Below are 21,145 nucleotides of genomic sequence, written 5' to 3'. Positions count from 1 at the left end.
TAGAAGTATTCTGATGTTCTTGATGACTTGAAGGAAGTAAGAAAGGAGATTCGTGAAATAAAGGCTTTTCTTTCAAAATCTTTGGAGATTCAGAGAGCCCTGGTTCGACATAATCATCCAAGACAGTTCGTTGATATTAACTCCTATCTTCGCGAACCATATGTTCCAATGGCTGTTGACGACAAGGATTTTGGGAATGATGCTGAATATCTCAAAGACATTATTTCCTAGTATGTCTTCTTTTTGGATTAGTTGGAAGAATAACTAGTGCTTTGAATAACGATGATTGTGACTACACATAGCTATTTTTGTTTCATCTTCTTGTGTTATTTTTTAGGTTTTTGGTTTTAAAATTCTAAAAATATTTGGAGGATGATTGTTATTGCAGTATTGTTGGTTTGATATATTACAATATTTTTATGGGATATGTATTGTTTGCGTCCGTGAATTTGAAGGTCCCATATCTTGTCAAAAGTAAAGTCGTTCATGATCGGTACTCGTTTATTGGTTTAAGTACGAATGGACTTTTGACATTTAAAAAATATATACCTATGCAGTCATGTATGTGATGGAAAATAGGATTAAATCTTTTGTATGACAAGGATAAAGTCTGTTATATTGTTATGCATATAATGATGGAAATAGAATAGATCCTTGTATGTTTATCCACGTTTTTTGGTCTTCTTTGATCTATCCTTTGTATACCGTGAAGGCTCCATTGTGTGTCTTATGTCGAGCACCGTACAACTAAGTCGATTAATATTCCGCACCGCCTTAAGTTTAAAGGTTTTGGTCATTTTGCTAATGAGTGTCCAAATCGTAAAAAAATAAACTGGAGACAAAGTTCTTGCTTCAACTGTAGATGAAATGAATGATCATTATGATTCAAATGAAGATGAAAAATCAAGTGTTGCACTCCTTGGTGAAAATATTGAGTTTGATAATTGTAGAAATACGTACATCAATCTTGATATTCTTCCTGGAAAAACTTCTTCAACCACCTTGGAGGATAACATAGATTTTTCCTTGTCTACTGAAAAGTCTATCTTATATGTTTCAGGTACCTCAATTTTTTTAGCAGCATGTTCAGCTGTGGTGTCTGAATCATCCTCCACATTTACATGTTCTTATTGTACTCTTAAGGGTCATGAACTCTCTAAATGTTTCAAGTACAAACATAAAATAAGATATGTCAGCAAACTTCAAAAGAGAGCAAATCGATTAGCAAACAACCTCAAACTTGTTCAGATGTCAAATGCATCAAAGGTATGTAAACTCAAATCGTCTCTGAAGAAGTTAATTTCGAAAGAAAAAAATCAGACCTCTACAAAAAAGCACAAGGTCTAAACATTCTGTGAAAAGGGGTATTAAGAATTCAGTACAAGAAGTGTATGATGGACAAGTTATTGTTCACCCCAACACAGCTTAATTGTGTTGAAGGTGCATCTTGTCTCATGTGCCTGGTCTCAAAGAGACAAGAGATGAGCACAGATCAGGCTTTAGGAAAAGAAAATTCGTGTTTTATTTTATTTATTTTTCTCTTTGTGTTTTTCTGGAATTCTGTTGATCTTTTCGTATCATAAATTGGTATTGAAAAGGATTTCCCTTTTTGATCATTGAAAGAGGGTGAAAATCGACAATTCAGCCTTTTTTAAGGATGTGAATTAGTTTTACGTGAATCCTTTTCTTCTTGTATAAAGGTTTTGTGACCCTACATTCCTTTTTTCCTTCCCTGAAAACTCTTTTTATCACAAGACTGCTTGTAGAGCTTGAATATTTGTGTATTTCTCTCACAATCCCATATTTGAATGGAGACTCCAAGCATCATATCTTCTGATGGAAAATATTTTAATATGATTGTTAAGATATCAATCATGAAGGAAAAAGATAAGTTTCTTTCCTATACAACTTTGAAGAGAAAAAGGAAGAATATGAAGAAACCAAGGGTTATCCCCTCTAATCTTCAGAAGTTTTCTGGTGTTCTTGAAGAGTTAAAGGAAACAAGGAAAGAGATTCAGCAAATAAATGTTATTGTTTTAAGAACTTTTGAAATTCGGAAGGCCCTGGTTTGGCATCAGTCTAGAGGGTTCGTTGAAATTGACTCCTTTCTTCATGAACCTTATGTTCCAATGTATGTTGATCACAAGGAGTTAGGGGATGATAAAGAATTTTTTAAGAATCCTAATGTCTAGGAAACTTCCTATGAGAATTTATTCTTGTGTTTTAAGAAGGATAGCTAGGGTTTGGAATAACATATATTGTGATTATACATAGCTATTTCCAACGATTTTCATCTTGCAATGTTTTTAGATTTATTTATTAATTTAAATTCTAAGTTACTTGGAAGATGAAGTATTGACTAAGGGGGAGTGATACATATCACCGTAGTATTATTGTCACAGTTGTGATACAATTGAACTTTGATGTTGTGTAATAATACTATGACATTGTATAACAATAATTAAGAACATATATTTTCTTATTGCTATGGATACAGATTTTCAACAACTATGATGCCGAGTTGAACACGTTCAGAATCACTAGAGTACTTGGAGTGACGAAGAATTCAAGGAATGTTGAAGAACCAAGGAAATAAAGCATTTGGATGAGAAGCTACAAAGTTTATTTATTTTGTAATCCATATGTATTGATAGTTTTGTCACTAAAATTGTCAAAGGAGGAGATTGTTAGAGCGCTGCTTGGTCGAACTCGCAAACGTTGCTATCTCAAGCTTGTTTGTCAAGTTTCGTTGTCAAAACTATAAGTCTTGATTTCTGTTAATACCCAAAAATCGCTCCTAGGAAAAACAATGTACTGTTGTAGTACTTTCTTTAGGTTCGAAAATCAAAATCATACAAAACAATCTTAAACCAAGATATTGGACGTTCATGTTTTGCTTCGGTTACAAAGAGTAAAAATGGGTTGATCTTAGGGGAGGGAAATCGAAGAAAGTTTGAGGAAATCAGTGGTGATTGAATTGAATTGGGTGTAAGGGTTACTGAGTTATGGAAGAAGAAGAAGGGATTGAGAATGATAAGCTTGTTCTGTCTTCTGAATAGACAAAGCTGTCTATTTATAGTTGTATGGAACACCCACTATTTCCTCGTAAGAAGTGGAGATTATGGAGAGATAGAGAGATGAGAAGAGTGGAGATAATTGCATGACTACGCCAGAAGTTTCTGGAAACCGTAAAACACCACTCCATTACTTAGCCACTTCCTTTAACTGCTTACCACTACTTGTAAATTCCTCATAATGGGATGTTGCCATGCCTCACGACTGCTGTAAACCACCAGACCAATACCCATAAATAATTCCCCCATGTAACGTGTTTAGATTTCTCGTAGGAATTAGTGGAGTCACGGACTTGTTTCTAGTCTTGTCTGGATTGTCACGATACTTGACTAAGTAATAGCCTAAGCTAGCCAGAATTTGTCAAAGTAAAATAGGTTGAATAGACAACTCGACTCCAAGGTTATGTGTGACTAATAATGAGTTTTATTAGAGCACTGCTCGGTCAAACTCGCATGCGTTGTTATATCAAGCATGTTTGTCAATGTTAGCGATCAAAACTATAAGTCTTGATTTCTAGTCTATTATAGCTAAGTCTCGGACTAGGATAGTAAGTTTAGTTGAGCTCAAGGAAATCATGGCGATCCATCATACAAGTGGAAGAACTACTCAAGGAACTGGTGGAACTTCTCGACAAAAAGGTATGTGAAGACTTGAACTTATCTGACACTCAAAAGTCTATCTATTTTATCTCCTACTTCTTGAGACAAAAGTCGTATGTTATATATATAGACTTATGTTAGAGCATAGCTTGGTCGACCTTGCATGCGTTCCTATATGAAGCATGTTTGTCAATGTTAGTGATCAAAACTATGAGTCTTGATTTCTAGTCTATTATAACTAAGTCTCGGACTAGGATAGAAAAGTGTAGTTGAGCTCAAGTACTTCATGGAGATTCATCATACAACGACGAAGATCTACACAAGGAACCGTGGAACTTCATCAACAAAAAGGTATGTGGAGACTTGAACTTATATATCACTCAAAAGTCTATCTATTCTATCTCCTACTTCTTATGAGACAAAAAGTCGTATGCTATATGGACTGGATCATACACACTTGACATTTCGAGCTGAGTATACTCTACTTATCTTTTTCTCGAAATAGTGTGTTGGTAAATCGTTTCGATTTGATCGGGTTTATCTTCACCTAGTGACGAAAGTCATGTAAAGTTTCAATTACTTTGGAAATTGCTCTGATGAGAAAGGTTTGTGAATAACGACTGAATAACGTCCTCTGAGAATGTTTCAATGATTGGAATGAGAGTTTAGATCTATATAACCAATGATGGATATAAGCATTGTTGTGGAAACGCATATATGCATAAGTCCTATTCCTTGAACCAAAGTTTGCGAACTTTGTTGATCAAGAGAAATCGGAAAATAGTTTGCTTGAGTACAAGCCAGTGAACTGGCGAACTTTCTCTTCCCGAGAAATTCTGCTGGGATTTCGAAAAACTCGTTTGCGTGTAAGTCCGCGAACTCAGTCCGCGAACCCAGACTGTGAACTGGAGGAAGTCTCCTTGCCGAGATTTTTTGTTGAGTTTGGAAAACTCTGCAGGTTGTCTTAAGTCCGCGAAATTGTTTGTGAACTTAAGTGGTTATGATCTAAAGATGTGCTCTGAACATGAAACTTAAATTCCTAAGGAATGCTTTATGCAAACCGTGGCTATAAGTTCATGAGACGATTTAATCGAATCGAATCATCTTTGTTTCAATTGTGTCTTGTGTAGTTACATAAGATCTCATAGCAATTGAACAACTCTCTAACTAGTTCATTTGAGTCAATTGAACTAGTTATGGTGAAGAAGAACACGGTTAATATGAAATGCTCATATGGTTAACCTTTTGGGTTACTATTTTGAACCAACATACACGTACACGTTTGGGCATGGTTTTCACAAACCCAATAAACGTTTACCCAAGTGTGTGTGACAAGCTAAGTTTTCCATCTAACGGTTGAAAAATATTAGCTTGAATCTAAATCAGGTTTTCATCTAACGGTGAATATGGATTGCTTTGTAACTAACGCAAAACCCTGATTTGAAGGATATATAAAGGAGACATCTAGCATTGGGAAAAACTAATCCCCACACGTCTGTGTGATACTAGTGCGCTCGCTAGAGTCGATTCTCCTTTAACCTTCGGTTTTCTTCTCTAAAAACAGGTTAACGACTTAAAGACTTCATTGGGATTGTGAAGCCGGACCGATATTACTTTTATCGTAGTTGTGTGATCTGATCTTGCATCTTCTATACAATCTATTAATTGGCTTGAGATCGTGAGAGTTCTCCGATAGGCAAGATAAAAGAAGTCACAAACATCTTCGTCTCACTGTTTGTGATTCCTCGACATCTACTTGTGTAGTCAAGAAATATCGTTGAGAGAAGATTGATCGTTTAGGCTGTTCTTTGGGAATATAAGACCAGATTATCAATTGGTTTCTGTTCACCTTGATTTCATATCAAAAGACGGAACAAAACCTAGGGTTTTTCTGTGGGAGACAGATTTATCCTCTGTTAGACTTTTCTGTGTGAGACAGATTTGTCTATTATCAAGTCTGCGATTTTGGGTTGCAGCAACTCTTAGTTGTGGGTGAGATCAGCTAAGGGAATCAAGTACACAGTCTCCTGCTGGGATCAGAGGCGTAGAAGTACAACTGTACCTTGGATCCGCGGGAGACTGATTTGGGTTCAACTATAGTCCAGTCCGTAGTTAGCTTGTAGTAGGCTAGTGTTTGTAGCGGCTTAATAAAGTGTGTATTCAATCTGGACTAGGTCCCGGGGTTTTCCTGCATTTGCGGTTTCCTCGTTAACAAAACTTCTAATGTCTGTGTTATTTCTTTTTCGCATTATATTTTATATAATTGAAATAATACAGGTTGTGCGTTAAGATCATCAATTGTAAATCCAACCTTTGGTTGTTGATTGATATTGATTGATCCTTGAATATTGGTCTTTGGTACTGTCCAAGTGATTCCTTGTGTTTGATTAAAAGACTCGCTATTGTTTTAGCTTGAGTAAATCAAAACAAGTGAGAGATATTAACTCCTTGAGATACTTTACTCTAGATTGAGTCTGACTGTCTAGTTGATTCTCTAGAAAAGTATTTTGGAGTTAGTCCATATAGATTGCAAATCGAATTATTGGGTGGTGTTGTTAGACCCCCGCTTTTTCAATTGGTATCAGAGCAGGCAAACACGTTTAAGACCTTACAAGTCCGTGTTTGTGGCAATCTGAGTCTGTGGAAAGAATCCCATACGCATACCAAAATGCCTCCTAAAGCTGTCAACTTTATCAAGTGTCTCATAAATACCTCAAAGGATCACTCCTTAGCTGATTCTTCCGAATCCCGAGGTAATAAGAATGTCTCATCTTGTGTCGTTCATTCTTCCTCCAATGAGACATTGGACATAATGGCTAAATCTGAAATGGAGCTCACCAGAATTTCAAAAAATTCTACGGAGTTTGTTGATCTCAAGGATCATGTACAGCTCATCGATGAATTCGAAAAGTCTGTTGATCGTGAACAAGTTCTCTATAACATTATAGGGTCATTCTCTAAGGAAATTGAGAAACTTCTTCAAGAAAACAATCTACAGCGTGAAAAGATTTGTGATCTTGAAAAGCTGGTTAAAGAAGGATCAATTATAGAAATATGTTTGATCAAGACGCATTCATCTAATATTGACAATCTTCATGTTGAGAAAAAGGAACTTGAAGCATCACTTGTCATAGCCCATGGACAGTGCAAATCCTTGGAAAAGGAAAACTCCGTTTTAAAGAAAAATTCTTCTGCACAAACTAATTCTCATGAGTTATTGTACATAATGAAATTTTCTCCGGATGAAGATTGTGTCAAGAAAAGTTTTCATAACTTACAATCTTATCCAGTGGCTATGAATTTTAAACAACTACCAGTTGTTGCTTCTTCTCCACAAAGATGTACCTTCTGTGGAAAACAAAATCACTATGATATCCATTGTTTTGCTAGAAAGAAACATGTTTCTAATCTTCACAAGTTGCTTCTTTCTACTGTCAATGGAATAAATAGTCGGACGACTACTGCAGTGAAGGTCCCTTTCACAGGAAACCAGGTATCTTATAAAAATGATCTCTCTCCTAGAAATCATTACAGGACATTTGTAAATTCTCGTGCTACCAATAAAAGTATGTCATGTGCTTATAAGAATAAATCTGGTAAATCTAAGTCTAGTGAGTGGAGAAGAATTTCGAAAAATCCCCTAGAACCTATTTCTAGAGGTCCTAGACTTTGTTATCAGAAAGGTTTCTCACTTGTGATTCCCAAAAGGACTGCGAGACGCACCTGTTTTCATGGAAGCTGCAGTGAAAGGACAAGAAATATGCTGTGATAAGATATCCTGGAGGAAATTACAGATACTCTCTCAAAACTTATGGTGAGACTATGTCTTCCTCTGCTGCCTAGCAGAAGAATGTTCTATCCTTGTGTCTAACTTGAGAGATACAAGGATGAGGATTTGAGAGATGCTCAAGTATTGTGCTATATTTTCTCTAGTTTGTATATCTTTTGATTAATGATCTTCTCTAGTTTCCTTTTCTTTTGTCTCTATGATCTTTTGGGATGAAGGATTTTTGTAAGCTGCACAGTGTGTAATATCTTTCTTTAGGGTCATTTGTCTTTTGGTCGGCCCACGAACGTCCACATCTCCTCAAGGAACTCTAGGGTTTCTAGCCAGGGCATTCACGAACATATATAACTCTCTTATGTGTTTCATTTTTTTCTTCAGAAAGGAGCTCTATGGAAACCGTTCCCAAAGAAGAAGGTAACCCTGTCATGGAGGAAGGTATCAAGTGTGATTCTGCTCGAGAGTTTGTTCTGAAGTTAAGAACGAACTTGCTAACCTTCAATTGCAGATAAACCAGCTCATTGACGGACAGGAAAAAATCCTTGGTACTCAGAATATCTTGATCAGGAATTAGAAGAAAGTTATCCTTGACTGCGCAAAGGCTCGTCATTATGCTCGCACTATTGATCGAAAAGTCAACGTTCTAACTTTTGAACATGGTGTCTCTACGGTCAATATGGTAAAGGATATCAGTGACTCCTACTTTAATGGAACATTTCAGAGGTATGAAATCATCAAGGAAAACTGAGTTTTGATACCTAGTAAGTCTTCTTTTTGGATTAGTTGGAAGAATAACTAGCGTTTTGAATAGCGATGATTACACATAGCTATTTTTATTTTCATCTTATTATGTTATTTTTTTAGGTTTATTTGTTTCAAATTCTAAAAATATTTGGAGGATGATATTATTGCAGTATTAGTCTGTTTTGAAGTGTTGCAACAGTTTTATGGGATATGTATTGTTTGCGTCCGTGAACTTGAAGGTCCCATATTTTGTCAAAAGTAACGTCGTTCATAAATTAATATTCGTATTGATGAAAGGACGAATGGACTTTTGACAAATACAAAAGTTATGCCTATGCAGTCATTTATTTGAAGGAAAATAGGATGAAATCTTTAGTAAGACAAGGATAAAGTCTATTATGTCGTTAACCATATAATGATGGAAAATAGAATAGATCCATGTATGTTATCCAAGGTATTGATCTTCATTGAACCATTTTGTTATGTATTACCGTGAAGGATCCATTGTGTGTCTCATGTCGAGCACGATACAACTAAGTCGATTAACATTGGCTTTTTTGGTTATTCCGTGAGATGCTATATGTTGAGCATTCTTTGTTAGAGCATAGCTCGGTCAACCTCGCATGCGTTGTTATATCAAGCATGTTTGTCAATGTTAGTGATCAAAACTATAAGTCTTGATTTCTAGCCTATTAGCTAAGTCTCAGACTAGGATAGGAAAAGTGCAGTTGAGCTCAAGGACTTCATGGCGATTCAAAGACAACGACGAAGATCGACACAAGGAACCTTGGAACTTCATCAACAAAAAGATATGTGAAGACTTGAACTTATCTATCGCTCAAAAGTCTATCTATTCTATCTCCTACTTCTTATGAGACAAAAGTCGTATGCTATATAGACTAGATCATACACATTTGATATTTCGAGTTGAGTATTCAATGCTTATATTTTTCTCAAAATCATGTGTTGGTAAAGCGTTTCGCTTTGATCAGGTTTATCTTCACCTAGTGACGAAAGTCATGAAAATGTCTCAATAACGGCTACATAGCATTTCGCTTTGATCACTTTTGGGAATTGCTCTGACGTGAATCGGTCTGTGAATAACGGCTACATAGCAACCTCTGAGAATGTCTCAATGGTTGGAATGAGAGTTTAGATTATATAACCATGTATTCCTTGAACCGAAGTTTTCGAACTTTGTTGATCAAGAGAAATCGGCAGGATTGTGGAATTGGCCTTGCCAAGTCCGTGAACTCAGTCTGCAGATTCAAGTCCGCGAACTGACGGAAGTTTTCACACCGAAAATTTCTGCTGGGACTTTTTCAAAACTCGTTTGTGTGCTAAGTCTGCGAACTCAGTCTGCGAACCCAGTCCGCGAACTGGCGGAAGTTCTCGACCGAGAATTTCTGATGAGTTTGTAAAATTTACCAATTGAACTTAAGTCCACGAACTTGTTTGTGAGCTTAAGTGGTTATGATCTAAAGATGTGCTCTGAACATGATACATTAAATTACTAAGGAATGCTTTTGCAAACCGTGGCTATAATGTTCATGAGCCGATTCAATCGAATCGAATCATCTTTGTTTCAATTGTGTCTTGTGTAGTTACATAAGATCTCATAGCAATTGAACAAGTGTTAACTAGTTCATTTGAAGTATATTGAACTAGTTATGGTGAAGAAGAACCAGGTTAATACGAGATGCTCATATGGTTAACCTTTTAGTTACAATGTTAAACCAACATACGCGTACACGTTTGGGCATGTGTTTCACAAACCCAGTAAACGTTTACCAAGTGTGTATGACAAGCTTTGTTTTTCGATCTAACGGTTGAGAAATATTAGCTTGAATCTAAATCAGGTTTTCATCTGACGGTGAATAAGGATTGCTTTGTACCTAAGGCAAAACCCTGATTTGAAAGGCTATATATAGGGGACTTCTAGCTAGAGAAAATTTTTATCCCCACACGTCTGTGTGATACTAGTGTTGTAACGTCGCTAAAATTTCTCATCGACTTTAAGCCGACCTTAACCCATTTCTTTTCTAGAAAATATTTTAGCGAGCGCGTGCGATCCTAGCTGGCATCGGCTACTTATAGAAGCAGTGGGAGTGCCATGAACCAAGTATGGGTTTTCTTAACAGGATAGCTATCCCTTAGCGAAATTAATGAGCCTAGTTAGTAGGTGTTTTGAGAATTGATGCATGAGCGCCACGTGATGGACATGGCAGCAGGCTAGGGAGACTTTTGTACCTTATATTTTCTTCTCAAAACAAATTTTTGGAAAAGAGTTCTCTTTCTTCCTTTACTTGCTATTCCACCGTCTCCTTCCCCTTGTTCTACTGATTTTCAAGACCGTAGAAGGTGGAGTTTTGGTTTCAAAACATATCAACTCACTGGATTTGATTCCATACTGGGATTAATTAAAGGTAGGGGGTCCTTTCTCTTCAAAATCTATTTTTGAATTCTGCTAATGAGGTTTGTATATTTTTATGTTTAATCCCTACCATTTTTTTTTACTTCAGATGCATGTTGTTTTTGGCTGTAAATTCGAAACATTAAAAATCTTGATTTGGTTTCTATTACATGAGTCTTGATTCCTTAATGTGATTTTTAAAGGAAAAAAATTGGTGTTCAGTATGGCCTATACTTGTTTGATAAAATTCTTCAATGGATTTCCTTTTGTGATTTATGCAAATCGATTTGAAGGAACGGTAATTTAATTCCTTTCCATGATAATTTTTGAATCTTCTTATTTTCACCAAATGGGTATTTATGAGACTTACAATCTAACTAGTTTTAATTATGATTTTGGTTTAACTATCCATGCTCTTCATTGATTTTTGCACCACAAGAAAATTGGTTTGGAATCCTACATTTTGTTCATTTATTCTCTGTACATTGAAATGTAAATGATTTGAAACGTCTATGAATGATTTTGTGCCGATACAAGCGTTTGTTTTCATCTTAAACCGAGAACTGTACTATTCCTTCTCAAACTAACCTAACTGTTTACTAAAATAAGCAAATGGGTTTCATACTTAAGCTCCACTCATAACCAATAGTTTGCATTTAATTTGGTTTCTTGTCTTACCATTTTATTTTCAAAGGGTCTATATGAGAACTCACTGAATTTTATAATCTTTCCATCTCTACAACTCAAACATTTCAATCCAATGTTTTGCCTGTGCTGCCAGTTTACTAGCTACCATCTGTGTTTGGGGAAACGTGTACATCATTATTAAAAACTCTTCTTGCCTTGGAGCCCTGTTTTGTGTTTTATACATCTGTCTTAATCAATCACTCGTGTATTTTCTTTGGCAAATCTTATAGGATAATTCATGGAAATGATTCATTGAATACAGTTAATTTTCTTTGGCAAATCTTATAGGATAATTCATGGAAATGATTCATTGAATACAGTTAATCGGGTTGCTTTCGTTTTTGAATACTTGCTGCAACTTGTTTTATGAGTGTTTTCTTTTTATGAACAAGCCTAAATAGGAAACTACAGAGCTCTACTTTAGGAATGTCAGGCCCACTGGGCCCCCCACTTACGAGTGGCAACCCGGAAGACCGTTAGCTGTAACGGTGGCTGGTATCCAGAACTACCATGCCATCGGCGCTGGCCAAAAGAATAGTAGAGTCACTTAATTGGATTTACAATTCCTTATTTTTGTTCTGAATTTCAGTTGCGAAATGCTTTCATTTTGTACATCATTTTTAGCTGCTGCTCTTGTCCATTTTCCTTTCATGTTTTAGCTGGTACGACATTTTTATAACCCCTACTGGGCATTGCTCACCCCGTTTTTGTTTTGTTTTCCCCCCACAGACTTTGAAGAGAGTTTAAGGCAGTAAGCTTAGGAAGAGCTTACGGCTAGGAGCTTAAGCAAAAGTTGGTAATTTTGCTTGTCGAATGTGTATATCACTGGTGATCTGGGGTGGTTACATTGTCGTCATTTGACCCATGTTTTGTCATATTTCAATGTGTATATAAAAAGAAGTGATGATGTCTTAATTTGTTGTATAATAGACTACCTTCTGAATTTGGGTCTGACTTTGTAGTTTATTGTCTGCAAGAACTCCTTTTTACCTATCTTGCTTTTGAAATGATTATGGTCCTGATGGTCTTATGTATGTTATTCTTCTAGACGTTTTTTTTATTTGAGTTTTCTGATTTATTTCCTTCATTTACAAAACGATTTGTGAATATTGTTGTACCACTCTTACTGCCGTTACACCTCCTTTGAAATAAAGATAATTTGGTTTAGGCTAAAATGAATAGTAAGCCTGTATAATGTTTTCTGTTGTCCTACTTTAATATTGTTCTTAAATTTAATTGGCTTTTGTATCTCTCTATATATTTTTCTTATTTATTTAGTTTTCGAGTGACGTATCGGGGTTCGACCCTGTTGGATAGGTTGAAATCCAACCCATTCAAAGGGGGAATCTACTGATCCGTTACCAGTGCGCTCGTTAGAGTCGATCTCCATTAACCTTTGATTTTCTTTTCTAAAATCAGGTTAACAACTTAAAGACTTCATTGGGATTGTGAATCCAGACCGATACTACTTTTATCGTAGTTGTGTGATCTGATCTTGCATTTTCTATCGTACGAGTACAATCGAAACGATTGGCTTGAGATTTGATTATTTCTGATAGGCAAGATAAAGAAGTCACAAACATCTTCGTCTCACTATTTGTGATTCCTCGATAATCCGTTTGTGTAGTCAGGAAGGATTACTGAGAGGTGATTAGGCTGTTCTTTGGGAATATAAGACTGGATTATCAATTGGTTCATGTTACCTTGATTTTATATCTAAAGACGGAACAAAATCTAGGGTTTATCTGTGGGAGACAGATTTATCCTTTGATAGACTTTTCTGTGTGAGACAGATTGTTTATTATCAAATCCTGCGATTTTGGGTCGTAGCAACTCTTAGTTGTGGGTAAGATCAGCTAAGGGAATCAACTACGTAGCATCTTGCTGGGATCAGAGGCGTAGGAGTACAACTGTACCTTGTATCAGTGGGATATTGATAGGGGTTCAACTATAGTCCAGTCCGAAGTTAGTTTGCAGTAGGTTAGTGTCTGTAGCGGCTTAATACAATGTATATTCAATCTGGACTAGGTCCCGGGGTTTTTCTGCATTTGCGATTTCTTCGTTAACAAAATTTCGGGTGTCTGTGTTATTTCTTTTCCGCATTATATTTTTATATAATTGGAATAATACATGTTGTGCGTTAAGATCATCAATTGGAAATCCAACCTTTGGTTGTTGATTGATATTGATTGATCCTTGGATATTGGTCTTTGGTACCATCCAAGTTATTCCTTGTGTTTGATTAAATAGACTCGTTATTGTTTTAGCTTGCGTATTAATCAAAACAAGTGAGAGATATTAACTCCTTGAGATACTTTATTCTAGACTAAGTCTGACTGTCTAGTTGATTCTCTAACAAAGTATTTCGGAGTTAGTCCATACAGATTGCCTAAACGAAATATTGGGTGGTGTTGTTAGACCCCCGCTTTTTCATTCTTGAACTAAATTAATCATCTTGTTTGGTTATTTAGTTATTTTCTCCGAAAGTCTTCTTTTGTCGAGCAAAACCTTTGACAATTAAATTGATTACTTCAGTGATTAGTTTGGTTGTGTATTCCAATTAGATTAATTATAGGTTCTCGTGTAATTAATCTAATTGAGTTTTTATATATTCCACAAGTTCTTGTGTTGAGTATATGAACGGCTATACTAATCATGTTCTATTGGTTAATGTAGTCTTATATTCCATAAGGTTTTCCTTATGTTGAGTATTTGAAAGGTTAAGTTAGTCATCTCCGGATGATTGGCTTAAACTTAGCTCCGTAAGTTTACTTATGTTGAGCACAATCAATTAAATTGATCACTTTTGTGGTTTGATTAGTTGCGTATTCCAATTAAATTAATCATGGGTTTACTTGTGATTAATTTGGTTGAGTTTTGGATATAGAAAATCATTCCCATGGTTTTTGGTGTCCAATTAAAAATCCTTCTCTTCTTTTGAAATTAAGGTCGCTTTTGTTGTTCCTTCGGGAATGACATCAAATGGGGGAGAGTTCTTTTGAACTTCTGCTTAATGGTAATATCTTTCGGGGTGTGCGGCTGTGGAATTTTAAAGGGGTTATCTTGTATCTTAAAACTCCTTGATGAATGCATTTAGCTTCAGCTATATGATTGCATCTAAATTAAGTTGGTATGTATTTTTTTCGTTTAGTCTATGAAATGTCTCTTGTGGAAATTTCATTATCATCCCGTTTTTGTACCTTTGCCAATTCTATTGACAAAAAAGGGGAGAAGTATTGTAGTTCACACTACAAACACATATGGTTTTCGGATCATTGTGTAAGGAGGAGTGGTTTCTATAATCGAGATGGAGTATTGACTAAGGGGGAGTTATACATATCACCATAGTATTATTGTGAAAGTCGTGATGCAATTGGACTTTGATATTACATAATAGTACTATGACACTGTATAATGATGATCGAGAATCTCGATTTCTCTCATTGTTATAGCGACGGATCTTCAACAACGGTGGTGCTAAACTTACAACCTTTGGGATCATTGGAGTACTTGGAAGGACGAAGATTTCAAGGAACGTTGAAGATTAGACTATGGAATAGGAGCCACTAAAGTTTATCTTTTTTGTATTACATATATTAATAGTTTTGTCACTAAAATTGACAAAGGGGGAGATTGTTAGAGCATAGATCGGTCGACCTCGCACGCGTTCCTATATCAAGTATGTTTGTCAATGTTAGTGATCAAAACTATAAGTCTTGATTTCTAGTCTACTATAGCTAAGTCTCGGACTAGGATAGAAAAGTGTAGTTGATCTCAAGGACTTCATGGCGATTCATCATACAACGACGAAGATCTACACAAGGAACTGTGGAACTTCATCAACAAAAAGGTATGTGGAGACTTGAACTTATCTATCGCTCAAAAGTATATCTATTCTATCTCCTAGTTCTTATGAGACAAAAATTCGTATGCTATATAGACTTGATCATACACACTTGACATTTCGAGCTGAGTATGCTCTACTTATTTTTTTCTCGAAATAGTGTGTTGGTAAAGCGTTTCGCTTTGATCAAGTTTATCTTCACCTAGTGACGAAAGTCATGTAAAGTTTCAATTACTTTGGAAATTGCTCTGAAGAGAAAGGTCTGTGAATAACAACTGAATAACGTCCTCTGAGAATGTTTCAATGATTAGAATGAGAGTTTAGATCTATATTACCAATGATGGATATAAGCATTGTTGTGGAAACACATATAAACATTGTTGTGGAAACACATATATGCATAAGTCCTATTCCTTGAACCAAAGTTTGCGAACTTTGTTGATCAAGAGAAACCGGAAAATAGTTTGCATGAGTACAAGTCCGCGAACTGGCGAACTTTCTCTTCCCGAGAAATTCTGCTGGGATTTCGAAAAACTCGTTTGCGTGTAAGTCCGCGAACTCATTCGGCGAACCCAGTCCGCGAACGGGAGGAAGTATTCTTGCCGATATTTTCTGCTGAGTTTGGAAAACTCCGCCAGTTGTCTTAAGTCCGAGAAATTGTTTGTGAACTTAAGTGCTGAACATGAAACTTAAATTACTAAGGAATGCTTTATGCAAACCGTGGCTATAAGTTCATGAGCCGATTCAATCGAATCGAATCATCTTTGTTTCAATTGTGTCTTGTGTAGTTACATAAGATCTCATAGCAATTGAACAAGAGGGATTTACTGTTTAGTCCAGAAAACACGACCCGGGTTACTGGCTAGTCCAGCGCCAAAAAATATTTACTCCCTAGTCCAAAAAAGTTTTGAAAATAGTAAAATTACTCTACTAACCCTAGTATATTACATTACGTATAATAATACATATGTTACTACATATTACATATGTAGTATACTAGTTACTACTAGTATATACTAGTATACTAGTAGTAACTAGTATGTAGTATGTAGTAATAACATATGTAGTATGTAATATACTAGTAGTAACTAGTATGTAGTATGTAGTAATAACATATGTAGTATGTAGTATACTAGTAGTAACTAGTATACTAGTAGTAATATGTTATGTATTGATATTACATATTGATATGTAGTATGTTATGTATGGATACTACATATTGGTATGTAGTATGTTATATATTGATATGTAGTATGTTTGATATGTAGTATGTTATATATTGATACTACATATTGATATGCAGTATGTTATGTATTGATACTACATATCAAAAAAAAATTGTTATGTATTGATACTACATATTTTACTACTAGTACTAGTTACTACTAGTTTACTAGTTTACTAGTATACTATACTATAGTAGTATACTAGTTTAGTATAGTAAAGTAGTTACATAATTTACTAATAACAATAAAGTATGTAGTAATAACATATGTAGTATGTAGTATACTAGTATACTAGTAGTAATATATTATATATTGATACTACATATTGATATGTAGCATGTTATGTGTTGATGCTACATATTGACATGTAGTATGTTATATATTGATATGTAGTATGTTTGATATGTAGTATGTTATGTATTGATACTACATATTGATATGTAGTATGTTATATATTGATATGTAGTATGTTATATATTGATACTACATATTGATATGTAGTATGTTATGTATTGATACTACATATAAAAAAAAAATTATGTATTGATACTACATATTTTACTACTAGTTTACTAGTATACTATACAATAGTAGTATACTAGTTTAGTATAGTAAAGTAGTTACATAATTTACTAGTAACAATAAGATATTTTTGTTACTACTAGTACAATACATATTAATATGTAGTATCACCGTATTGATACTACTAGTATGTAGTAACATACTACTAGTAACATTTACATGTGTTGATACTAATTAGACATGGAAGGGTGTTTTAGAAATTTATAAAATACACTTTATAGTCTCCACGAAGTTTTTGGACTAGAGAGTAAATCTTTTCCACGGGTGGACTAGCCATTAACTGGGTCTGCTAGAACTGGGCTAGCCAGTAATTCCTACATCGAACAACTCTCTAACTAGTTCATTTGAGTCAATTGAACTAGTTATGGTGAAGAAGAACAAGGTTAATATAAAATGCTCATATGGTTAACCTTTTGGGTTACTATGTTGAACCAACATACACGTACATGTTTGAGCATGGTTTTCACAAACCCAGTAAACGTTTACCCAAGTGTGTGTGACAATCTAAGTTTTTGATCTAACTGTTGAGAAATATTAGCTTGAATCTAAATCAGGTTTTCATCTAACGGTGAATATGGATTGCTTTGTAACTAAGGCAAAACCCTGATTTGAAGGTTATATAAAGGAGACATCTAGCATTGGGAAAAACTAATCCCCTCACGTCTGTGTGATACTAGTGCGCTCGCTAGAGTCGATTCTCCTTTAACCTTTGGTTTTCTTCTCTAAAACCAGGTTTACGACTTAAAGACTTCATTGGGATTGTGAAGCCAGACCGATACTATTTTTATCGTAGTTGTGTGATCTGATCTTGCATTTTCTATCGTGCGAGTACAATCGAAACGATTGGCTTGAGATTTGATTATCTCCGATAGGCAAGATAAAGAAGTCACAAACATCTTCGTATCACTGTTTGTGATTCCTCGACATATACTTGTGTAGTCAAGAAAGATCGTTGAGAGGTGATTGATCGTCTAGGATGTTCTTCAGGAATATAAGACCGGATTATCAATTGTTTCCTGTTCACCTTGATTTCATATCAAAATACGGAACAAAACCTAGGGTTTTTCTGTGGGAGACAAATTTATCCTTTGATAGACTTTTCTGTGTGATACAAATTTGTTTATTATCAACTCTGCGATTTTGGGTTGCAACAACTCTTAGTTGTGGGTGAGATCATCTAAATGAATCAAGTACGCAGTGTCCTGCTGGGATCAGAGGCGTAGGAGTACAACTGTACCTTGGATCAGTGGGAGACTGATTGGGATTCAACTATAGTCCAGTCCGAAGTTATCTCGTAGTAGGATAGTGTCTGCAGCGGCTTAATACAATGTGTATTCAATCTGGACTAGGTCCCGGGGTTTTTCTGCATTGCGATTTCCTCGTTAACAAAACTTCTGGTGTCTGTGTTATTTATTTTCCGTATTATATTTTATATAATTGAAATAATACAGGTTGTCTATTATTGAACCAACTATGCACACGTTTGGGTACGATTAACAAACCTAGAAGCGTGCATTTCATTTGTGTATAACAAGCTAAGATTTCGATCTAACGGTTGAGATATATTAGCTTGAATCTAAATCAGGTTTTCATCTAACGGTGGATAGCGTTTGCTTTATGAGCAAGGCGAAATCCTGATTTGAAAGGCTATATAAGGGGATATCTAGCAACTCTGCCAACTAATGCCCACACCTTACGTGTGATACTAGTGTGTGTGCTAGAGTCAGTTCTCCTTTAACCTTTGGTTTTCTTCTTCTAAAACCAGGTTAACGACTTAAAGACTTCATTGGGATTGTGAAGCCAGACCGATACTATTTTTATCGTACTTGTGTGTTCTGATATTGCATCTTCTATCTTCCGAATACAATCATATTGATTGGCTTGAGATCGTGAGAGTTCTCCGATAGGCAAGATATAAAAGTAATCACAAACATCTTTGTCTCATCGTTTGTGATTCCACGACGTCTTGTTTCGCTACCATACGATTAAGATTGTTGTGAGGTGATTGATTAATCTAGGTTGTTCTTCGAGAATAAAAACTGGATTATCAATTGGTTTCTGTTCACCTTGATTATATATCAAAAGACGAAACAAAATCTTTAGGGTTTTTTCTGTGGGAGACAGATTGATCCTTTGATAGACTTGTCTGTGTGAGAAAGATTTGTTTATTGTTAAAGCCTGCGATTTTGGGTCGTAACAACTCTTAGTTGTGGGTGAGATTAGATTAGGGAATCAAGTGCGTAGTATCCTGCTGGGATCAGAGACGTAGGGGTGCAACTGTACCTTGGATCAGTGGGAGACTGATTGGGGTTCAACTACAGTCCAGTCCGAAGTTAGCTTGGAGTAGGCTAGTGTCTGTAGCGGCTTAATACAATGTTTATTCAATCTGGATTAGGTCCCGGGGTTTTTCTGCATTTGCGGTTTCCTCGTTAACAAAACTTCTGGTGTCTCTGTTATTTCTTTTGCACATTATATTTGTTATATAATAGAAATAATACAGGTTGTGCGTTAGATCAATCAATTGGATAGTCCGACCTAACGGTTGTTGATTGATATTGATTGATCCTTGGACATTGGTCTTTGGTACCGTCCAAGTTTATTTCTCTTTTATAAAGACTCGCAGATTTCTATTTGCTTGAGTAAAGATCAAATCGAGAGATTGAGATATTAACTCCTTGAGATACTTTTACCTAGATTGAGGCTGACTGTCTAGTTGATTCTCTAGAAAAAATTTCGGAATTAGTCCATACATATTGCTAAGCGAAATATTGGGTGGTGTTGTTAAACCCCCGCTTTTCAAGTTTACCATAAGATAGCATTGTAATTATCTAGCCATACTAATAACTTAGCCAACATAGTACACCAAGCTAGTCAGGTCGGCGCAACCTAGTCGATAGCCAACCGAGTCGGCATGGATATATATGCTCGACTTGGAACAACGTAGTCGCGACCATATGTCTAGGACAAACTAGAAGGCAGGGACGTCGTAGCATGGCTATGCCAGAAGACAGGATACGCCAGCTGGAAAAAAGGGGAGGGGACGTATCCGTATGTATATCTTATGGCTAGGTCGGGCCTAAAGACAATGTGGTCATGACCTGACTAGCTAGTTGGATAGCTAGGAAGATGGGTTAGGCCGAACCAAAGGGGGACATTGCTGTGACTAGGCCAGGCTATGCCGGATAGCAAGGAGTTGTGACCATGGTCGATAGGTAAGGTGGCCGGATAGGATAGTAGACGTGTACAAGGTCGAACCAAGAGACAGGGAGGCCGTAGCCATATTGCTAGTCTAGGCCGAGACATGTCTAGCTCGGAAGATAAGGAGGTCGTGGCCATATGGCTAAGCCAAAGACATGGACACGCCAGCAGATAAGATATCCATGGCCAATGGCCGGGCCAAACTAGAAGGCAGGTGGCCGGCTAGGACAGGCTTAGCGTAAGGTAGCCGTGGGCCAGGCCAAACCGGGAGATACAGGGATGTGGCTTGACTAGCTAATTGGCAAGCTAGGGAGCTAAGGAGGACGTAGCCATATGGCTAGCTAGGCAAAACATGGCTAGGCCGGAAGACAATGTAATTTGTCTTGCAAATATAAAGGGATGTCGCGGCCAAAGTCATGACCAGGCCAAAGGATAAGATAGTCGTGGCCAATGGCCAGGCTAAGGGGCCGTGGGAAAGACAAAGTGGCTATGGACGGATGGACTAGAGTATGAGTTCGTGTCTAGTTAGGGAACTAGTAGCTACGTCCTTGGCTAGTTTGCTAGCTAGGGATGGGGAATGTCGTGGCCAATGACATGGACATGCTGAGAGATAAGGGAGTTGTGGCCTGGCTAGCTAGTTGTATAGCTAGGGAATTAATGGCCACAACCTGATCATGGAGCGCGGCCATGTTTGGCGCTAGCAATTTGTTTATAGCATACTGAACATACTCGAGGAATTCTGCCGTGGAAGTTTTGCGACTCGAGGTAATATTCCAAATATTATGCTTCTGGTGATACTTTTATTCAAAGTGTTAGAGCATTACCCGGTTGAACCCACCAAGCGTTGGTATGTCAAGTTTGGTTTTCATATTTTAGTGAATCAAAACTCATTTAAAGAGTCACTTGATTATGTACTAGAGTCAACTTCATATAGGTTAGCTTGAAAGTATTAGGATATGAGACATTACAAGTATTGCGAAGACTTGAAAAAGT

At 36.4% G+C, this 21,145-nt stretch overlaps 1 long non-coding RNA gene across 1 annotated transcript; it reads left to right on the top strand.

The window, feature by feature from the left end:
• Positions 1-10,492: 10,492 nt before the first annotated feature.
• LOC113361629 lies at positions 10,493-12,336 on the top strand. The gene is made up of 2 exons (XR_003365234.1): positions 10,493-10,628; positions 12,032-12,336. It is a non-coding gene; the product is annotated as an uncharacterized LOC113361629 (long non-coding RNA).
• Positions 12,337-21,145: the final 8,809 nt, after the last annotated feature.

Source organism: Papaver somniferum, chromosome 3 (genome assembly GCF_003573695.1).
Source record: "Papaver somniferum cultivar HN1 chromosome 3, ASM357369v1, whole genome shotgun sequence".
Taxonomy (NCBI): domain Eukaryota; kingdom Viridiplantae; phylum Streptophyta; class Magnoliopsida; order Ranunculales; family Papaveraceae; genus Papaver; species Papaver somniferum.
Note: the sequence above shows the minus strand (reverse complement) of the source record. Positions and strands in the feature narration are given on the sequence as shown.